The sequence below is a fragment of the Geotrypetes seraphini genome, chromosome 12 (assembly GCF_902459505.1).
Source record: "Geotrypetes seraphini chromosome 12, aGeoSer1.1, whole genome shotgun sequence".
NCBI classification, from domain to species: Eukaryota; Metazoa; Chordata; class Amphibia; order Gymnophiona; family Dermophiidae; genus Geotrypetes; species Geotrypetes seraphini.
The window spans coordinates 92,298,431-92,319,571 of record NC_047095.1 but is presented as its reverse complement, the minus strand read 5'-3'; the positions used below and the strand labels follow the sequence as shown (position 1 = coordinate 92,319,571).

The 21,141-nt window shown below is 47.3% G+C and overlaps 2 protein-coding genes across 4 annotated transcripts in view; one reads left to right on the top strand and one right to left on the bottom strand.

Moving 5' to 3' along the window:
• CENPL (centromere protein L) overlaps positions 1 to 21,141 on the bottom strand; it is an 82,464-nt gene that overhangs the window by 59,211 nt on the left and 2,112 nt on the right. The gene's annotated exons all lie outside the window — the stretch shown is intronic.
• DARS2 (aspartyl-tRNA synthetase 2, mitochondrial) overlaps positions 4,954 to 21,141 on the top strand; it is a 102,779-nt gene continuing 86,591 nt past the window's right edge. Inside the window, exon 1 of one of the 3 annotated variants that reach the window (XM_033917005.1) lies at positions 4,954 to 5,076. The gene's annotated coding sequence lies outside the window, so the exon portion shown is untranslated. Of the gene's footprint in view, positions 5,095 to 6,424; positions 6,467 to 21,141 lie in introns of those variants that run through there. The other 2 variants (XM_033917006.1, XM_033917007.1) reach the window with 2 other exon arrangements.

Genomic DNA, 21,141 nt, shown 5'->3' with positions numbered 1-21,141 from the left:
AACGACAGCACTCAACTTCAAAAAAGGGAATTATGATGGCATGAGGAAACTGGTGGGAAAGAAACTCAATGGTAGCGAAAGGAAGATGGAGTCTGTAGAAAAAGCCTGGTCCCGACTCAAGGGCACGGTGCAAGAGGCACAGAACCTGTACATCCCCAGATTCAGGAAGGGGTGCAAAAAAAACCGGACAAAAAACCCAGCGTGGATAACAACTGCAGTGAAAAAGGCGATAAGTGACAAGAAAGCATCGTTCAAAAAATGGAAAAAGGACCAAACAAAGGACAACCAAAAGGAACACAAAGAACACCAAAGGAAGTGTCACCGTGTGGTTAAAAAAGCTAAAAGGGAATATGAAGAGAGACTGGCGGGGGAAGCAACAAACTTCAAATCGTTCTTCAGATATGTGAAGGGGAAGCAACCGGCAAGGGAAGAAGTGGGGCCATTGGATGATGGAGACAAAAAAGGAGTGGTAAAAGAGGAAAAAGAGATAGCAGACAGGTTAAATAAGTTCTTCACGTCAGTCTTCACGAGAGAGGATACATCCAATATTCCGGAACCGGAGGACATCGTAAATGGGGATCGGGATGAAAAGCTGGTCCAACTAGAGGTAAGCCAAGAGGATGTCCTCAGGCAGATAGACAGACTAAAGAGCGACAAATCGCCAGGTCCGGACGGCATTCACCCAAGGGTACTCAAGGAACTAAGGAACGTAATAGCAGAGCCACTTCGCCAAATATGTAACATATCCTTAAAAACTGGAGAGATCCCGGAGGATTGGAAAATTGCAAATGTCACACCCATCTTCAAGAAGGGTTCAAGGGGGGACCCGGGGAACTACAGGCCGGTGAGCTTGACCTCGGTCCCGGGAAAAATGATGGAAGCACTGATTAAGGACAGTATCTGTGAACACATAGAAAACAATGGACAGCTAAAGTCGAGCCAGCACGGCTTCTGCAAGGGTAGGTCATGCCTCACAAACTTATTGTACTTCTTTGAGGGGGTAAACAGACAGGTGGATAAAGGGGAATCCATTGACATCATTTACCTTGACTTTCAAAAAGCCTTTGACAAGGTACCGCACGAAAGACTGCTTAAAAAGCTGTGGAGACACGGGGTGCAAGGGGAGGTCCACCGATGGATCAAAAACTGGCTGGCAGACAGGAAACAGAGGGTTGGAGTGAAGGGCCATTACTCAGACTGGCATGGGGTCACGAGCGGAGTTCCGCAGGGGTCGGTGCTGGGACCGCTCCTGTTCAATATATTTATAAATGACCTGGAGGCGGGAACAAATTGCGAAGTTATTAAATTTGCGGATGACACCAAACTCTACCGCAGGGTTGAAACCAAGGAAGACTGCGAAGATCTGCAAAGGGACCTAACGACGCTAGAAGAATGGGCCAAAAAATGGCAAATGAACTTTAATGTAGGGAAATGCAAGGTCATGCATGTAGGGAAAAAGAACCCGATGTTCAGCTACAAAATGGGAGGGTCATTGCTAGGGGTAAGTAACCTTGAAAGAGACCTGGGAGTGATGGTGGACACGTCTTTAAAGGCGTCGGCACAGTGCGCCACAGCCTCAAGAAAAGCAAACAAAATGTTGGGTATCATTAAGAAGGGTATCACGACCAGGACGAAGGAGGTCATCCTGCCACTGTATCGTTCAATGGTGCGACCGCATCTGGAGTACTGTGTCCAATATTGGTCGCCGTACCTCAAAAAGGACATGGCGGTACTTGAGGGAGTCCAGAGAAGAGCAACTAAACTGATAAGAGGTATGGAAAACCTCTCATATACTGACAGACTGAAAAAGCTGGGGCTGTTCTCCCTGGAAAAGCGGAGACTTAGAGGAGACATGATAGAAACCTTCAAGATCCTGAAGGGTATAGAAAAGGTAGACAGGGACAGATTTTTCAGATTACGGGGAACCACAAGTACAAGGGGGCACTCGGAAAAATTAAAAGGAGACAGGTTTAAAACAAATGCCAGAAAGTTCTTTTTCACCCAGAGGGTGGTGGACACATGGAACGCGCTTCCGGAGGCTGTGATAGGCCGGAGCACGTTACAAGGCTTCAAAGAAGGTTTGGATAGGTTCCTAGAGGATAAAGGAATTGAGGGGTACAGATAAGAGTAGCGGTAGGTTATAGGGATAGTCTGGGACCATTGCTCAGGCAATGGGCCTGATGGGCCGCCGCGGGAGCGGACCGCTGGGCGAGATGGACCTCTGGTCTGCCTCAGCGGAGGCAACTTCTTATGTTCTTATGTTTCTTATGTTCTTAAGACTTGAGGGTCAATGGTTTTGCCCATTCATACTCTGATTCTTCCCTCTCTCCTTAAAGAATGACATGGTGATGTTTTCCCACACCTATCCATGGGAACAGGATTGGTGATGAATTCTGTCATCATGTCATTCTCTATTTAAAAGATCCTACTGCCAATCCCTTTTCCAGGTCAGTCTGTAGAAAAGCCAAAACCATCAACACCAGAACTCTTACAGGATCCTCTTGATCTGTCGTACAAAACTGCTGAAACAATCACCAGGCCTTAGCATATGCCACAATAGTTTCTTAGCTCTAAGGAGGATAGTGATAACCACCTCCGAATAACCATTCCGAACTAGGGCTACGTGCTCAACAGCCATGCCTTAAGACCAAAGTGTTCTAGATTCTCCAGAGGAATTGGACCCTGAGACAGGAGATCTGTATGCACCGGAAGCACCAAGTCCCCATACCACAGCCAATGCAGCCAATCTGGGGCCACTAGGATTACTTGATCGTGATGGTCTATCCAACATATGATCCAACCTGCCATGGTGGAAACATTTATAGCAGACCATGTGCTGGAAACAGTTGAACTAAGGCATCTAAGCCTTCATTTCCTGGTTCGACCCTTCTGCTGGAAAAAAGAGCCACTTTCCTATTACCCGCTGATGCCATGAGGTCAAGCACTGAATGTCCCCAGCGCCTCATTATGTAATCAAATGCCCACTCAGACAGTGCTTGTTCCCTCGGTGTAGGGTCTTTCTGCTGAAATAGTTGATTGCACATTGTCTACTCTTGTTAAATGCGTCATTGACAATGCTTACAGATGGAGCTCTGTCCAACTGAACAGCAGCTTGGCCTCCAGATTGAGCGAAGCACTCCTAATGCTACCCTGATTGGCATAAGTCACCGCTTTTGCATTGTCTGAGAAAATCCTGACTGCTTTGCCTTCCAGATTTTCTCCAACATCTGTAAGGTGAGCCAAATGGACCTTAGCTCGTCAGTTAATGGACCTCTTCCTCTGCAATGGAGTCCTTTGGCCTTGGCCTGGATGCCCACAGCAATATCCTCTCCAGTCGAAGAGGCTGGCATCACCCAAAAGAGGATGCAGAGCGGTATACCTCATGCAGCCACCAACGTAAGCTCCTCCAAGCTTCCACTGTCCATGTCAGATGCTTCCAGAGCGAATCCGTCTGAGGAAACCAGTGGGACAACAGAGCATGCTGGAGGGGACACATATATGCCCTTTCCCAAGGAACCACCTCTATGGTTGCTGTCGTGGTACCTAGCACCTGGAGATAGTGCCACACCATAGAAGCTGACACTGCCAAGAAGTCTGCGATCTGTTTCATTAGTTTTCATTTCCATGGCTTGGGAAGAAAAACATGGCCTTTCACAGTGTTAAAACATATGCCCAAGTACTCCAAGTTCTGAACCAACTCTAAGTGACTCTCAAGTGGAACTGGACAATTCCTGCAACAACTGGACCACTCGAGTCACCACTCTCTCTCCTCCCATCCATTTTGGACAGTGCCCGATCAGTCAATCGCTTAAGTAGGAATGTACTTGAATTTCTGTCTTTCTAAGCTGGGCTGCTGCTACAATTACCTTGGTGAAGGTATGCAGCACTGTTGCAAACCCAAAAAGGAGTACAGAGAACTGAAGTGTCTCCCCAGAACACGGAATCTCAAGAATCTTCTGTGTTCTAGATAAACTGGAATATGGAGATAGGCGTCCATCAAATCCAGGGAAGTCAGAAATTATCCTGGAGCTACCACCACACAATGACTGACCATACAGTCTCCATGTGGAACCTCGGCACCTTCAAGGTCACATGATGATCTAGAATCAGTTTCCAGTCTTCTGAATCTTTTTGGGGCACTATGTAAAGTATAGAATATCTGCCCAAGCCCGATTCTATGGGCAGAATGGACTCTATGCTCGAATGCTTAACAGCCTATCTAATATTGCTCGGATTTTAACTGCTTTTCTGGATGTCTGGCCAATGAATTTACAAAGCGGTCCACCAGAGGGTAGCTGATTCAAGTCGATATCCAATTCAGATTATGTCCAGCATACAGTGGTTCAACCTGATCCATGCCCAAGCCCCCTGCAGTCCTTTAGCTGCCCTCCTATGTCTGTGGGTATCCAGCTTCTTCCCTAGTGTCATTAGACTTGCTGGATGGTGTGAATAATGAAGACAGACCTAGCGAAGCTTGAAGAATGGTCTGAAATTTGGCAGCTAAAATTTAACGCTAAGAAATGAAAGGTCATGCTTTTGGGCTGCAAAAACCCAAAGGAACGGTACAGTTTAGGGGGTGAAGAACTTATATTTAATTTTTGTTACAGAGCTAAGTTTTAATCATGCGAGCTAACTTTCCCCAAATTAATAGTTCTTCATAATATACGTTTCTCTAAGCCAGAGAGTAATATAGCTCAGCGTTCTCCCTAGCGCCTTTCAGCCAGGCGCCCCGCCCGGCTAGATTAGGTGACCGCCTGGCTGTCATCTTGGCTGCAAATTCGCCTCCGCCTGACTTTTTTTTTTTTTTAAGCGCCAGAAAAAGGGTTTTCAGCTTTACTTTTTTAAACAATTTTCCTACTGCTGGTCGATTTTTTACAGTCGCAGTTGGAGGCAGGGGCTGCAGGCTCATTATGACCCAGTGCACAAACAGGAAGAACCCCGACGTCGTGTTTACTTTTGTTCTGCAGCTTATCGCACAAGACGCTTCTGCACAAAGCGAAACCAATCGGAAAGAGGAGAGGCGGAAGCTCACACCTGCGTGCTTCAGTAACTGCTGCTGGCTAACGGAGGGAGAAGGTACCTAAGAGAAATGAAGTAGGTCCGAGAAATAGATTCGCTACAGGCTAAGGCGGGAGATAGGGCAGGGAGGAAAGCTTACAACTTGGTGTTCTTGCTTGCTTCGGGTCTTCCTCGCTGCCGGGTCCTGCCTACTTTCTGTTTCCATGAAGGCAGGACCCAGCAGCGAGGAAGGCCCGAAGCAAGGAAGAGCTCCAAGTTGTAAGCTTACCTCTGTCGCTGACCTATCTCCTGCCTTAGCCTGTAGCGAATCTGCAGACTGAGGCGGGGGGGGGGGGGAGAGAAATGCTGTTACTGCTGCACCCAATTAGGGGGGAGAGAAATGCTCCTGCTGTACTCAATGGGGGGTGGGGAGGAAGACCAGGGAAAGGAGAGGAGAGGAAAGAGATGCCAATACCATAGGAGGGAGGGAAAAGAAAGGAGATACCAGACTATACAGGGGGGGGAGAAGGAGACAGATGCCAGACCAGGGGAAAGGAAGGAAGGAGGGAGAGAAAGGAAGGAGTGGAGATGCAAGATAATGGAGGGTGTAGGGGAGAGGAGTGAGATGCCAGGGCATGGGGGAGGGGAGGGAAGGGAAACTAAGGAGACAAATGCCAGACCAGAGGGAAAGGAAAGGTGCCAGAGCAAGGAAGCAGAGGGAGACATAGGAGAGGAGAGAGATTCCAGGGCATGAGGGGAGGGATGGGAAGAGAAATGCTGCTGCAACATCCAATTGGGGAGGGGGGGAGAGGAAGAGAAGTGCTGCTGCTGCTGCTGCTGCACACAATTGGGGAGAGAGAGGGGAGAAGAAAGACCAGGGAAGAGAGAGGAGAGAAAAGAGATGCCAAGGCCATAGGAGGGAGGGAAAGGAAAGGAGCTACCAGACCATGGAGGGGGGAGAGATGTCAGGGCATATGGGGGGAGGGGGAGGAGACAGATGCCAGACCAGGTGAAAGGAAGGAAGGAGAAGAGATGCCAGATAATGGCGTGGAAGGGGGAGATGGAAGGAGAGGAGAGAGATGCCAGGGCATGGGGGGAGAGAAGGGGATAGAGGTGCCAGAGCATAGGGGAAGTGGTGGAGACAAAAAAAATGGAGAGAGGGTGAAGCTGAAATAAAGAGAAAGGGCACAGGAGTACAAAGGTACAAAGGAGAGAAAGGGCAAAGGATATACAGTTTATTGGGACATAGAAAGAGGGAAGATGATATATGGAACAGAGAGAGGGCGGACACTGGATGGAAAGGGCAGAGAGGGTGGACAGTGGATGCAAGGGGGAGAGAGAGAGGGGGCAGAGGCTGGGTGGAAGGGGCAAAGAGAGAGGACAGATGTTGCATGGAAGGGAGCGAGGACAAACACTGAATAGAAAGAAGAGAGTGAAGAGAAGATGATTAAAGCAGAAACGACAAAAGGTGGAAAAAAAATTTGTTGTTGCTTTACGTAGAATCAAGTAGTATTGTAACTGTATTGATTAAAGTTTATCAATAGAAAATGGAAATAAGGCAGTTTTTTGGGGACTAAACCCCTTTCCTCAGGTCAGGACAGGATACCATAACAGCAGTATACTGTACTGTCTTGAAGAAAGATTTGGCCTCTGAAAGCTAATTACTACTAATTGAAAAATGGTCCAATAAAATGGTATTTTCTTATTTCTCTCTTCCCTGTTTTATTTATATTTGTTAATTTGTAAAGTGGTGATTGTTATATAGCAGTTTTTTCAAATTTACATCTACTGTCTTTATATTTTGCACAGTATTAGGGTACGTGTCACTGTTTCTGTGGTGTTGCATTGTATGCAGAGTCTGGTTTATTGGCGTTTCAGTTTAACTTTTGACTACATATTTCTATTTTTAGTTTGTGATTATTCCATATTAGGCGAGGGTGTATCTCTGTTCTGTGTGTATGAAAAGGACATGGCTTTCTGTTAGCAATAACTGTACAGGATCAATTGACTGTGTAGGATCTGGTTTGTTTAGTTTTACAATGCGTGTGTTGGTGTTCTAGTGCTCACTGCAGTTTTTAAGATGCTGCCTTTTCCTAGGTGCACCCTTGTTGTGTAACTCATGGATTATTACTAAAAATAACTTTTTTTATATAGAGGAGGGGGTTATTAAAAAATGATCAGCACTGGCTGTCATATATACTAGTTACGCCACTGGATTTAATGACCCTATGCTAACTTTACTGTTGATGTAGGTGTTGTGTACCCCCCCCATACACACTATAATGAATTAAATTAAAGCTGTATTAACATCAAACAACTTTCAAATGACATTATAAGCAAATAAAAATAAAATATTTTTAATACATTGCTAATTACCTGCATTTTTACCTAAACTGTTTTGCCTAGCTCTCACTTTGATTTTTATCTGCTACTTTTTTATTTTGCTGTAGTGCGATCACACAGGTCTCCTTCAAATTATGTGGAAGAGGTTTGGAAGTGGGGATCGCATCTATTTCATATCCTCAGTGAGACCTCAGGAAGGAATATAGTGATCAAAATATTATTAGAGGTGCTGTAGAGATGTTTCTTGTATGGCTGGATGAGCTATATTTATCTTTTTTTTTTTTAGTTGTTTAAATTCATGCAGAAATAAATGGCTAGATTGAACCTAATGATTTCATTAACGCATTTCCCTTTTTTAAACCTCTATACCAGTGGTCTCAAACACGCGGCCGCGGGCCACATGCGGCCCCCCAGGGACTATTTTGCGGCCCGCAATCTGTCCTTGCCTAAAGCAGGGGTCCCCAATCTGCTTCCCTTCCCCACTGCCCTCCCCCAAGCCACCGCAATCGGGGAACAGGTCAGCGCCCGAGGTCTTAGCTCTCCCTACATATCTTCCCCAGCTCGGAGCCGACCAATTCTCGCCACCCGACGTTCAATTCTAATGTTGGGGAGAAAGTTCTGGGCCAGCCAATTGCTGCCTGGCTGGCCCGGAAGTTCCTCCCCGACGTTAGAATTGGTTGGCCCGCGCTGGGGGAAGATATGCAGGGAGAGTTAAGACCTCGGCACTGGCCTGTTCCCCGATTGTGGCGGCGGCAGCTTGTTCCCCGATTGCAGTATTGGTGGCCTGTTCCCCGATTGTGGCGGCGGCAGCTTGTTCCCCAATTGCGGCGGTGGCAGTCTGTTACCTGATTTCGGCGGTGGCGGCCTGTTTCCCAATGGTGGTGGCTTGGGGAAGGGCAGGGAGAAGTAAAGAAAGAAAGGGGGGACCGAGAGACAGAAAGAAAGAAGGGAAACGGGACACAGACAGAAAGGGGCATGGAGAAAGAAAAAAAGAAAGAAAGGGGGCACGGAGAGAGAGAGAGAAAGACAGACATATAGAAAGAATGGGGGCATGGATAGAGAGAGAAAGAAAGAAAGAAGGGGGCAGGGTGAAAGAAATAAAAAGTTGGGGGAGGGAAGGAGACAGATGCCAGACCAGGGGAAAGGAAGAAAGGAGGGTTGGAGAGAAAGGAAAGAAAGAGATGCAGACCATGGAAATAGGGACAGAAGAAGAGAGAGATAGAAGGGAAGGTAAGACATGGAAACATAGATTTTGAAAAGAAAGCAGAAAAATTGAATATTAAGTTAATGCCAAAGATGGATGCAAGGCAGAAAGTGAAGACGGAGATAAAAACAGTCAAAGGACAAGAAGACACTGGAAACATAGTTAAATGGACAGAAAAATAAAGTCGATGCACAAAAGGGAGAAAAAGTCCAACGTAGTCTGCAGTAAACAACAGCAACCAGAAAACAACGAACAGACTGCAGATAATGTACACGATGCAGGCGTTGTTTATTAGTAAATGCAGTAACATATACACCTTATAGCCAACCAAGGGACCCGACACGGTCCGTGTTTCGGATAACACACCTTCCTCAGGGGTCCATGGTGGTTAAGGTATAAAGCAAACTGCATAAAAGATAACAAACACACGCCAATCACGATCAAATGGCATTGTGTAAGATTGCTTGACCCCATTTGATCGTGATTGGCGTATGTTTGTTATCTTTTATGTAGTTTGCTTTATACCTTAACCATCATGGACCCCTGAGGAAGGCGTGTTATCCGAAACACGGACCGTGTCGGGTCCCTTGGTTGGCTATAAGGTTGTATATGTTACTGCATTTACTAATAAACAACGCCTGCATCTTGTACATTATCTGCAGTCTGTTCGTTGTTTTCAGAAAAATAAAGTCACCAGACAACAAAGGTAGGGAAAATGATTTTATTTTCAATATAGTGATTGAAATGTCAGTTTTGAGAAAGGAAAGATATTAAACTTTAAATGTGAGGGCTGCAGAAAAAATAGGGTACTTGGAGGGCCGCAGAAAAAATAATTAATTACAATTTTGCATAAGGTAAAACTCTTTATAGTTTATAAATCTTTCCTTTAACTGTTAAAGGAAAGATTTATAAACTATAAAGAGTTTTACCTCATGCAAAGTTGTCATTTCTTTAATAAGACATTAACTATTTTTCTGTGGCCCTCCAAGTACCTACAAATCCAAAATGTGGCCCCACTAAGGGTTTGAGTTTGAGACCACTGCTCTATACCATTTGAAAGAGGGCGAATATCTAATTATTCACTTCTAGAATTGGATACTTCTTAAATTTAGTAAAAATATTCTGGCACAAGTGTCAAACCTTAAAAAAAGGAAGCAATAGTGAACATTGGAAAATAATAATTAATAAAAATAGTACACATTTAGGGCTCCTTTTACAAAGGTGCGCTAGTGTTTTTAGCGCACACACCGGATTAACGTATGCTATCTGAAAAACTACCGCCTGTTTAAGAGGCGGTAGCGGCTACATGCGCGGCAATTTAGCGCACGCTATTCCGCGCATTAAGGTGCTAACGCATCTTTGTGAAAGGAGCCCTTAATTTTCCCCACCATCAAATTTCCCTGTCTCGCCCACCCCACCCAGCTACTTTTTCATGCCACCTGGCTGGAAAAAATTTCTGGGGAGAACACTGTAGCTTATTGGTGGAGTTCCATTCATTTAATAATAATTTTTATAACAGAGACAGACTGTGTCTGAATTCAAGAAGGTGTGGGACAGGCACATGGGATCTCTCAGAGAAAAAGACTTCCTGGAGGTCTGTTGAACTAGGCACATCTAGTTGCCAAACCTTTGTCTGGAACCCTAAAACATTCTCTTAGTGGATCCTCAAAAATGCCTAGTCACGAAAAGTACTTCGAGTAGACCTTTGAGAATTCTGAGGTCTGCTATCTGGAAGTGTCCTTGGTCAGCGATTAGCCACACTGACTATAACAAAATGCAGCCAGCACAGTGACCACCCTGAAGGAACACTACTAGCGCCTAAATTGCCTGCGCTCCAGTCCATGACCAAGTCAAAGGAGTGAGCAAACACCAAGAGAATGGACCCTGAGATCCACTAATCTTCAGCAAGCTGGCTGAAACAGGACCCCGAAGGATACACCTGCTAGCTACAGATTTAAAAATCTGCTCCTTTGAACAGCAGGCAGAGTAAACCCTTATCAAAAGGGAAGTCAGATCTCACAAAAAAATGACAGTAACTAAAGCAAAAAAAACCCAACAACAACAAACCAAAAACCAAACCAAAACTATTGCAAAATAAATCAAGCAGATCAAAAAACACCATCCATATTTGTCTGCATAAAGAGAAAATGAAAGGAGAAAGAGGGCATTTCAAAGTTGTGATTGACATCTTTCTGCAGTATGCTTGCAATAATGGACAGAGTACCCTAAGATTCAGCATACTTAAGGTGACCATACGTCCCGTTTTGAATGGGACTGTCCCGTTTTGGGATCCCCTGTCCCATTGTCCCCACACACAGCTTCGGGATGCCAAAAAAGTCCCGTTTTCAGGGACAGCGTCCCGAAGCTGTGCACGGGGACAAAGGGACAGGTGATCGCTTCCTGTCCCTCCCTGCCGCGCAAAAGGAAAAATAAAAAAAAAAAAAAGCCTCCCTCAGGGCTGGATTAAAGGGTCCTAGCAGTCCGGCCATTTCAAGTTTCAAGTTTATTGACTTTTTAATATACCGACCATCACAAAGTATCTGGCCGGTTTACAATAAGATTTATAAAAGTTTAAATATAAAATATAGTGAGTGAACATTAAAACATAATTTGACTAACATGAACGTGTGGATAAGAGGGGAAGGGAAGGGAAAGTTACATATTTTAGAGAAGAAAGGGAGAAGTAGGGATGGGAAAAAACAGTTTGGGTAGGGTCGCTTTTTTAAAGCGGTTGGATATAGGAATTGGATTCGGACGAGTTTATGAATAAAGTGGATGGGGAGAAGAGGGAAGAAGAAAAAAAACAAAATAAAAAAAGATAAGACTATGATAGAGAAAATGCATCCTGAAATAGAAATGTCTTCAAATGGATCTTAAATTTATCTAAATGTTGTTCTTCTCTAAGTTGTTGAGGTAATGCATTCCATAGTGTAGGGGCAACAACTGTAAAATTTATTTTTCGAGTATTATAGTATTCTTTGATAGAAGGGATTCGTAATAGTTTTTGGTCGGTGGACCTCAGAATTCGTGGAGAGCTATGGGGGATAAGAAGTTTATGAAGGAATAGAGGCTGGTTTGTGAGATTTATTTTAAAAATAAGCAGGATGACTTTATAGGTTATGCGGTGCGCGATTGGTAGCCAGTGTGCATCTTTCAGTAGTGGAGTAACATGATCATATTTGCCTATTTTATAAATGAGTTTTATTGCAGTATTTTGAATTAATTGTAAACGGCGGGTTTCTTTTTGTGGGAGACCAGTGTAGAGTGAGTTACAATAGTCTAAATGAGAGATGACAAGGGAATGTACTAGAATTGTAATTGCTTCTGTTCCTAGAATCGAGGTTAATGAGCGGATAAGACGGAGTTTAAAAAAACATATTCTTACAACTGAACTGATTTGGTCATGAAAAGTGAGATCCTTATCAATTATAAATCCCAATAGTTTTATTTTTGTTTCCATTTGTATAGGAGTGGATTTAATAGCAATTTTATCTGGCAAAGATTCACTGTTTTTAATTGGTAGAAGTAAAGCTGAAGATTTTTCGATATTGAGAGATAATTTGTTAGTATATAACCAGTCGTGTATAGTGTCAAGTTTATGATTTATATCTGATACGTCTGTAGTATTGGAAGTGTTGACTGGGTGAAGAAGTTGAATGTCATCTGCATAGGCGAAAATGGTGAAACCAATAGATTGAGCTAGTGTGAGGAGAGGAGACAGGAAGATATTAAATAGTAGTGGGGATAGAATAGATCCTTGAGGAACTCCGTAAGTCAGTGAGATAGGTTGAGAAATTTCATTTTTTACCTGTACTGAAAAACTACGTTCAGTAAAGTAAGAGATGAACCATTGATAAGCTGGACCTGAAATACCGCAGTCTTTGAGTCGATTTAGAAGAAGTGAGTGATCAATAGTATCGAAGGCTGCGGAAAGGTCAAGAGAAATAAGAAGAACCGATTTTTGGTGCTCATGATAGTAGTGAATAGTGGAGATGAGGCCTAGCAGAGACAGTTCAGTCGAGTGTGAAGAGCGAAAGCCTGTTTGACAAGGGTGAAGAGCATTAGTTTTTTCAATGAATTCAGTCAATTGGGTATGGATGATTTTTTCTGTGAGTTTAGAGATGAGGGGTAAGTTGGCAATGGGACGGTAATTTTTTGGCTGAGAAGGGTCTAAGTTGTGCTGTTTTAATTTTGGAATTATAAGTGCAGTTTTCCAAGAAATAGGAACTATACGGTCAGAAAAGGATTTAGAGATCATTTCCCAGATAAATGGACCAAAGAAGGAAAAGTATTTTTTGAGGAGGAGAGGGGGTATGCTCTCTATTGGATTATTAGAAGTGTTAAGCGATTGAAGAATAGGAAGAAGATTAGTTAAAGAGGGCATTTTGAAATTTGAGCAGATGCTGAAGGAGAGGCAAGAGGAATCGTCTATAGTGTATGGAAGGGGAGGAGTAGGGGAAGGTCCTAGGTTAGACCTGATGTTTTTAATTTTGGTATCGAAGAAGAGTGATAACTCTTTTGCTGAGGGTTGTGCAGCTGTAGGAGTGGTTTTCTTTTTAGAGTAATTGGAGAGAGATTGTACTAGATTGAAGAGCAATGATGAGTTACGGGTAGTGGAAATGAGTTTAGAATAGTATTCTTTTTTTGTTTGCTGTATGGAAATTTTGTATTGAGATGCTTTTTCCTTGTAGAGAGTTAGAAAATTGTTGAGGCGTGTTTTGCGCCATTTTTGTTCGACAGAGCCGACTCCATCGCTGGAATTGCCGGCAGCAGCACTCCTCACTCTCCCCGCGCAGCTGACCCTCCCACTGCGAGATGCCTGACATACCTCCCTCAATAGCAGCGTCGGCAGCGCTCTAAACAGGCTGCTTTGCAGCCTTCTCCTGCCGGGGCCTTCCCTACTTCGTGTTGCTGATTACATCATCAGTGATGCGGTAGAGGGAATCGGTGGCGGGAGAAGCCTGTTTAGAGCGCTGCCGACGCTGCTGTTGAGGGAGATGTCAGTCGTTTCACGGTTGGAGGGTCGGCTGCGTGGGGAGAGTGGGGAGTGCTGCTGCCAGCAAATCCATCCAGTACTCTGTACGACTGCAGGCAGGATCTTTGAAGACACATTTAAATGGCTTCCAGAGCAATCTCTGATGGACAGACTGAGGTTTTCAAACTCTTTCTTGCCGGCACTGGACCCAAAGGTGTAGCCTGTGATGAATTACCTCCCATACAAACTTCTGCACTCAGCCTACTCACTCCTACTGGGAATAACACATAAGGCAATGCCCTAGAGCAGGGGTGCCCACACTTTATGGGCTTGCGAGCTACTTTTATAATGACTAAGTCAAAATGATCTACCAACAATAAAATAAAAAAAAACAAAACACAAAACACACTGAAAGGCAGAGAAAATGTTAATTATTCATATTCCGGGTTTTTTCAAAGAGGTCACGGCATATGACTCTATGCAATGTCACCTCAGTAACAAAATACAAAAATAGACAAATACACCCCCTCCCTTTTTACTAAACCACAATAGGTTTTAGCACAGGGAGTTACGCTGAATGCCTCGTGCTGCTCTCAATGCTCATAGGCTCCCTGCACTAAAAAACGCTATTGCGGTTTAGTAAAAGGGAGCCATAGTGCAAAATATAGACAGCAGATATAAATTCTCAAAACCGACACATTTTGATCACTACATTGAAAATAAAATCATTTTTCCTACCTTTGCTGTTTGGTGATTTCATGAGTCTCTGGTTGCACTTTCTTCTTCTGACTATGCATCCAATCTTTCTTCCTTTCTTTCAGCCTCCTGTATGTTTCCTCTCCTCCAGACCTCATTCTCTCCCCCAACTTTTTCTTTCTGTCTTCCTGTTCCCCCTTCTTTCTGTTTCCCTGTCTGCCCCCTTTCTTTCTTTCTCCGTGCCCGCCCCCAAGCCATCGCCGTCCCAAGCTTTCCCTGCAGAAGCGTCACGCTGACCAACATTCCGCTCCCTGACGTCAATTCTGACGTAGGAGAGGAAGTTCCGGGCCAACAAGGCATTTCTCCTCATTCCATCCAGCCTGAGCCCCATCTCTCCTTGATCCAGCATTTCCCTTCTGTGTCTGTCAGAATTACCATTCCACCTATTTTCCAGCATCACCCTTCTTTGTGTCCATCTCATCTATATCCCTATCTCACCACTTTTTCAGAATCTTCATTTGTCTCTGTCCTTGTCTTTACCCCATGTTCACCATTTACCCTTTCAATGTCTTTATCTCCCCCCCACACACACACACTTTTTCAGCATTACTTCTATGTCTCTATTTCACCTCCTCTTCATGTCCCCTCTGTATCTCTATCCTTATTCAGTAGGTCCTGCTTACCCTTTCTCTTCTTTGTGTCACTATCTCCATTTTCAGCTTTCCCCCCTTTTCCTTTGTTAATGCACCCTGTAGCCAGAATCTTTCCACCCTCCCTCCACTCCGGCCCAGCCCAGTATGAAATATTTCCTTTTGTTTCCCTCCCCTCTCTCTTTCTCTCTCTCTTCTGCTCCCTCACCCACGAGTCCTGTATCTGGCCCTCTCCCTTCTACCTGCACCTGGCAAAAAAACCCTGCTCCGCGGCTCTCTTAAGCAACTCGTCAGCAGCGGTGATCAAGACAAGCTGCCGACATCGAGGCCTTTCCTCTACGAGTCCCGCCTTTGTGGAAAAAGGAAGTTGAAACAAGCGGTACTCGCAGAGGATAGGCCCCGACGTCAGAAGCTTGTGTCGATCGCTGCTGCTGAGTTGCCAAAGAGAGCTGCGGAGCAGGGGGTGTGGCCAGAAGCAGGTAGAAGGGAGAGGGCTGCTGGAAGAGGTAGAAGTTCCGGAGTATGACACCGACCCGGGCCAGGATGATTTCTTTTTCAGGCTGTTGCTGCTGCCGCCGCCACGCCACCATGCCCCCCCCCCCCCGAAATGACAAAAACAGCCTAATGCCCGGCGTCGGCGTCTTTGACTTCGGGGAGAGGAAGGCTGATAGGCCCAGTAGATTGGGACGGCAACACGAGTCTATCACAGAGCCCGGGATGGGCTCTGAGATCGACTCATGTTGCCTTCCTGAGCTACCGGTCGATCACGATCGACGCGTTGGGCACCCTTGCCCTAGAGGGTTCTGGCAAAGGTTCAATTCTAGGATGTAGGGGAGAACTAGGGCCTGCTTGGCCAAGTGTACTTGTGTGCCTAGGGGCCCTCAAAGAATTAATCCTGCCCTGGCCTCCCTCCAGCGCCCGATTTAACCCCCCCCCCCGGGTCGACCGCCGCTGCTTACCTCCTTGCTGCTGCTAATCACGGCCTAGAAGCCTTATTCCCGATGTCAATTCTGACGTCGGAGAGGACATTCCGGGCCAACGTCAGAACTGACATCGGGAATAAGGCTTCTGGGCCGCGAATAGAAGCATCAGGGATGTAAGCAGCAGCGGCGGCAGACCGGGGGGTTTAAATCGGGCGCTGGAGGGAGGCTTTTTTTGTGTGCGGCAGGGAGGGAAGGAGGTAGGCAGGAAAGCAGGCTGGCTTTGGCGCAGGAGGTAGGTAGGTAGGCAGGTAAGTAGGCAGGCAGGCTGGCTTTGGGGGGGGGGGGGACAAAGTCTGGAAGGCAGTGAGGGGGACATGGGAATGAGGCACTGGGGGCACTAAGGGCATAGGAAGGAAGGAGGGAAGGAGGGAATAGAAAGGGACAATTGTTGGGCCTGAGTGCAGAAAGAAAGAAAGAAAGAAAAGGATGCAGTCAGAAGGAAATGCAACCAGAGACTCATGAAATCACTAGACAGCAAAGGTAGGAAAAATGATTTTATTTTCAATTTAGTGATAAAAATGTGTCAGTTTTGAGAATTTATATCTACTGTCTATATTTTGCCCTATATTTGTCTATTTTTCTATAGTTACTGAGGTGACATCATTGAAAACCCCCCAAATATAAATAATTAACATTTTCTCTTCGTATGGGGTGCTTTGTGTTTTTAAAAAAATTTTAGTGTTACCATTATGAAATAATAAGATATTGTATGTACATGAAAAATGAATGGAAGAAATCGGGGCGGGGCTAGGGCAGGATTGGGGTGGGGCTAGGGCGGGACTAAATATTAATAAATGTCCCATTTTGATGAAAAAAATAAATGGTCACGTTAAGCATACTATGTCTATTGCATTGGAAAAGCACAGTTACTTACCGTAACAGGTGTTATCCAGGGACAGCAGGCAGATATTCTCACATGTGGGTGACGTCATCTACGGAGCCCCAGCGCGGACATCTTTTCAAGCAAACTTGATTGAAGTTTCAAGTTTGCTACACTGCACCACGCATGTGCATGCCTTCTTGCCCACTAGAGGGCGCATCCCACCTCGTGGTCCTCAGTTCCATAACTAGCAAAGAAGCCATCCTCGGGGAGGCGGGCGGGTTGTGAGAATATCTGCCTGCTGTCCCTGGATAACACCTGTTACGGTAAGTAACTGTGCTTTATCCCAGGACAAGCAGGCAGCATATTCTCACATGTGGGTGACCTCCAAGCCAACCAAAAAGAAAGGGCAGGTGGGAGGATGGCAATTTAAGAAAACAGATTACGTAACACCGACTGGCCAAACCGGCCGTCGCTTCTGGACAAAGTGTCCAGACAGTAGTGGGAGGTGAACGTATGAACCGAAGACCAAGTGGCAGCTTTACATATGTCCTCCATAGGAGTGGATCGGAGGAAAGCAACCGAAGCTGCCATCGCCCGGACCTTATGCCCCGTGACTCGACCCGGGAGCGGGAGACCAGCCTGAGCGTAGCAAAAAGAAATACAAGCAGCCAACCAATTGGACAAGGTGCGCTTGGAAACAGGATGTCCTAAACGATTGGGATCAAAGGACAAAAACAATTGAGGAACCTTCCGATGAGACCTGGTACGTTGGAGATAAAATGCCAACGCCCTCTTACAGTCAAGCGTGTTAAGCGCCGTCTCGCCAGGATGGGAGTGGGGCTTAGGAAAGAACACAGGAAGGACAATGGACTGATTGAGGTGGAAATCAGACACAACCTTAGGTAAAAATTTAGGATGGGTGCGGAGAACCACCTTGTCATGATGGAACACAGTGAAAGGTGGATCCGCAACCAAAGCTTGCAACTCACTAATCCGTCGAGCAGATGTGAGAGCAATCAGAAATACCACCTTCCAAGTAAGGAATTTCAGGAGAGACTTGTCGATAGGCTCAAATGGAGGTTTCATCAGTTGAGCTAAGACCACATTCAAATCCCAAACGACAGGAGGGGGTTTCAGAGGGGGACAAACATTGATTAGACCCTTCATGAAACACGTCACCAGAGGATGAAGCGAAAGAGAACATCCATCCAAGTGCCGATGGAAAGCCGAAATGGCACAGAGATGTACCCGGACAGATGTCGTCTTCAGGCCGGAATTAGACAAATGTAACAAATAGTCCAGTACCGAAGACACCGGGACCGAATCTGGATCCAGATGACGCGAGGAACACCAGGAGGAAAACCTGGTCCACTTCTGGGAATAACAAAGCCTGGTCGAGACCTTGCGCGAGGCTTCCAAAACTTCCCGCACCGACCGTGAAACCTGGACCGAAGTCAAGGGGAAAGGAACCAAGCGGTCAGGTGTAACGACTGAAGATTGGGATGTAACAGCGAACCCCGACTCTGAGATAGCAGAGAGGGAAACACAGGCAGAAGCAGAGGCTCCCTGACACTGAGTTGAAGAAGCAGGGAGAACCAGTGTTGACGAGGCCACCGAGGCGCAATGAGAATCATAGTGGCTCTGGACGATTTGAGACGAACCAACGTCCTCAAGATCAGGGGAAAAGGAGGAAACGCATAAAGGAATCTCCCTCCCCAGTCGAGAAGGAAGGCGTCCGCTTCCACACGGTCCCTGGAGTACATCCGAGAACAATACAGGGGTAGTTTGCGAGTCTCCGGGGAGGCAAACAGGTCCACTTGCGGAGTCCCCCAGCGGTCGAAGACCTCGCGCAGGACTCTGGAGTTGAGTGACCACTCGTGCGGCTGGAGAAGCCGACTGAGTTTGTCTGCCAAGCAGTTCTGTTCCCCCTGTATATAGACCGCCTGTAGGAAGATGTTCTGGGAGATCGCCCATTCCCAAAGGCGCAGAGCTTCCCGGCAAAGGGGCCAAGAGCCTGTCCCACCTTGCTTGTTCACATAATACATGGCTACCTGGTTGTCCGTTCGCACGAGGACTACCTGGTTGCGGAGCAGGTGGCAGAAAGCACGAGCCGCCAGAAAGATGGCGCGAAGCTCCAACACATTGATGTGACAGCGTCGGTCCTCCACCGACCACAGGCCTTGGGTCCGCAGACCATCGAGATGGGCCCCCCACGCGTACTCCGAGGAGTCCGTGGTCAGAACCTTGCGAGGCGGAGGGACGAGAAAGAGCAAACCCCCGGAAAGATTCGAAGAGTCGGTCCACCAACGGAGCGAGCGTCTCAAAGAAGGAGTCACCGTTATGCGAGACGAGACCGGATCGCACTCCTGGCGCCACTGAGAGGCCAGAGTCCACTGAGGAATTCTCATGTGCAGCCTGGCGAACGGCGTGACGTGGACCGTCGAGGCCATGTGGCCCAGAAGCATCATCATGCGCTGGGCTGAGACCAGCGGCAGCTGGAGGATCAGCCGACCCAACCGACCCAAAGCCTCCAACCGCGGAGGAGGAAGGAATGAACGGAGGCGAACAGTGTCCAGCACTGCGCCTATAAACTGAAGTGATTGGGACGGGCATAATTGGGACTTGGGAAAGTTCACTTCGAACCCCAGGCGTTGAAGGAAGGCGATAGTCTGTAGGGTCGCTGAGATAACACCTTCCCTGGTCGGGGCCTTGATCAGCCAATCGTCCAGGTAAGGAAAGACCTGGAACCCCCGAGACCGTAGTGCTGCAGCGACTACCACCATACACTTCGTGAAGACTCGAGGGGATGAGGCCAGGCCGAAGGGGAGGACTCTGTACTGCAGGTGCAGCTCGCCCACCTGGAACCGTAAGAATTTGCGGAAAGCGGGATGCACCGGAACATGGGTGTACGCTTCCTTGAGATCCAGGGAGCACATCCAGTCCCCTGCCTCCAAGAGAGGATATAATACCGGAAGTGACAACATCCGGAACTTCTCCCGGACCAGGAACTTGTTGAGCTTCCTGAGGTCTAGAATGGGGCGCAAGTCCCCGGTCTTCTTTGGGACCAAAAAGTAACGGGAGTAAAACCCCCGCCCCTGCTGGTCGGAGGGAACAGGTTCCACCGCCCGAAGCCTCAACAAGGCCCTGGCCTCGGCCATGAGGACGGGGAGCTGGATCCGGTTGTATGGGCAAGCCCCCGGTGAATGTTCCGGCGGCGCAGAGCAAAAGTTGAGAGAGTAGCCCTCGGAGACGGTCCGGAGCACCCAAGCGTCGGATGTTATCTCGGTCCAGGCCGCGTAAAAGGACCGGAGTCGACCCCCTATGGGAAGGGGGTCCGGTGCGATGGCGGAGGGGGGCCGGCCCCATCCGCCTATCCCGTCAAAAGGACGGCGCAGGCTTGGCAGGACCCTGCGGTGGAGTCTTGGTTTATCCCCCTCTGCCCTGTCTAGGGGGGCGGCGAGGCGGTGGCCTTGAAAAAGCCGGGGTCGACTTTTGAGGGTACCTCCTCGGGGGAGGCCGGAAAGGTTTCTGCGGCGTGACTCGAAGTTTCGGACGGACCAAGGAAGCTAACGAGCGCTCCTGTTCCGAGAGCCGTTTGGTCGCCGCCTCCAGGGATTCATCGAATAATTCGGACCCCACGCAAGGCAAGTCCGCAAGGCGTTCCTGCAGGTTTGGGTCCATATCGAGGGTGCGTAGCCACGCCAACCGGCGCATAGCTACCGCAAAGGCCGACACCCTCGATACCAGCTCAAACGTATCGTACACCGCATGGAAAAGGTACAACCGCAATTGAGACAGGTTGGACACAAACCTGTCGAACCCTTCCTTGCGGGAGTCCGGCAAGGCCTCACGATATTGGGGCAAATCCTTTACCATACCACGTAGATAGGAGGAAAAGGTAAAGGCATAATTTAACGCCCTGGTTGCCATAAAGGAGTTGGCATAGAGGCGACGACCAAACTTGTCCAGGGTCCGACCCTCCCTGCCGGGCGGAACCGCTACAGAAACCCGGGAGGGTTGCGTCTTTTTGAGCGCAGACTCGACCAGTAGAGACTGGTGGGAGAGTTGAGCCTTCTCAAACCCCTTGGGTGGTATCGTCCTGTACTTTGACTCCATCTTAGACGGCACCGCTGCGACTGTAAGAGGTGAAGTCAGGTTTCTAAGCAAGGTCTGATGAAGGACCTTGTTCAGGGGTAGCCGAGGGGATTCCCTAGGGGGAGCAGGAAGGTCCTGCTCCTCGAGGAACTCCTTAGTATATTGCGACCCAGCCATGAGGTCCAGGCCCAAGGCACGCGCCATGTCCTGCACAAAGCTAGAGAAGGAGGACTGCCTGGCCGGCGGGGAGGGAGTTCTCAACCTCTCCGCCGAACAAAAGGGGGAGGGCTCGTGTGAATAACGGGGCTCCCTACCAGACCCCGAGCCCCAGGAGGCCAGATCTAATGGTCTCGAGGGGGTCGGGGAACGTCTTC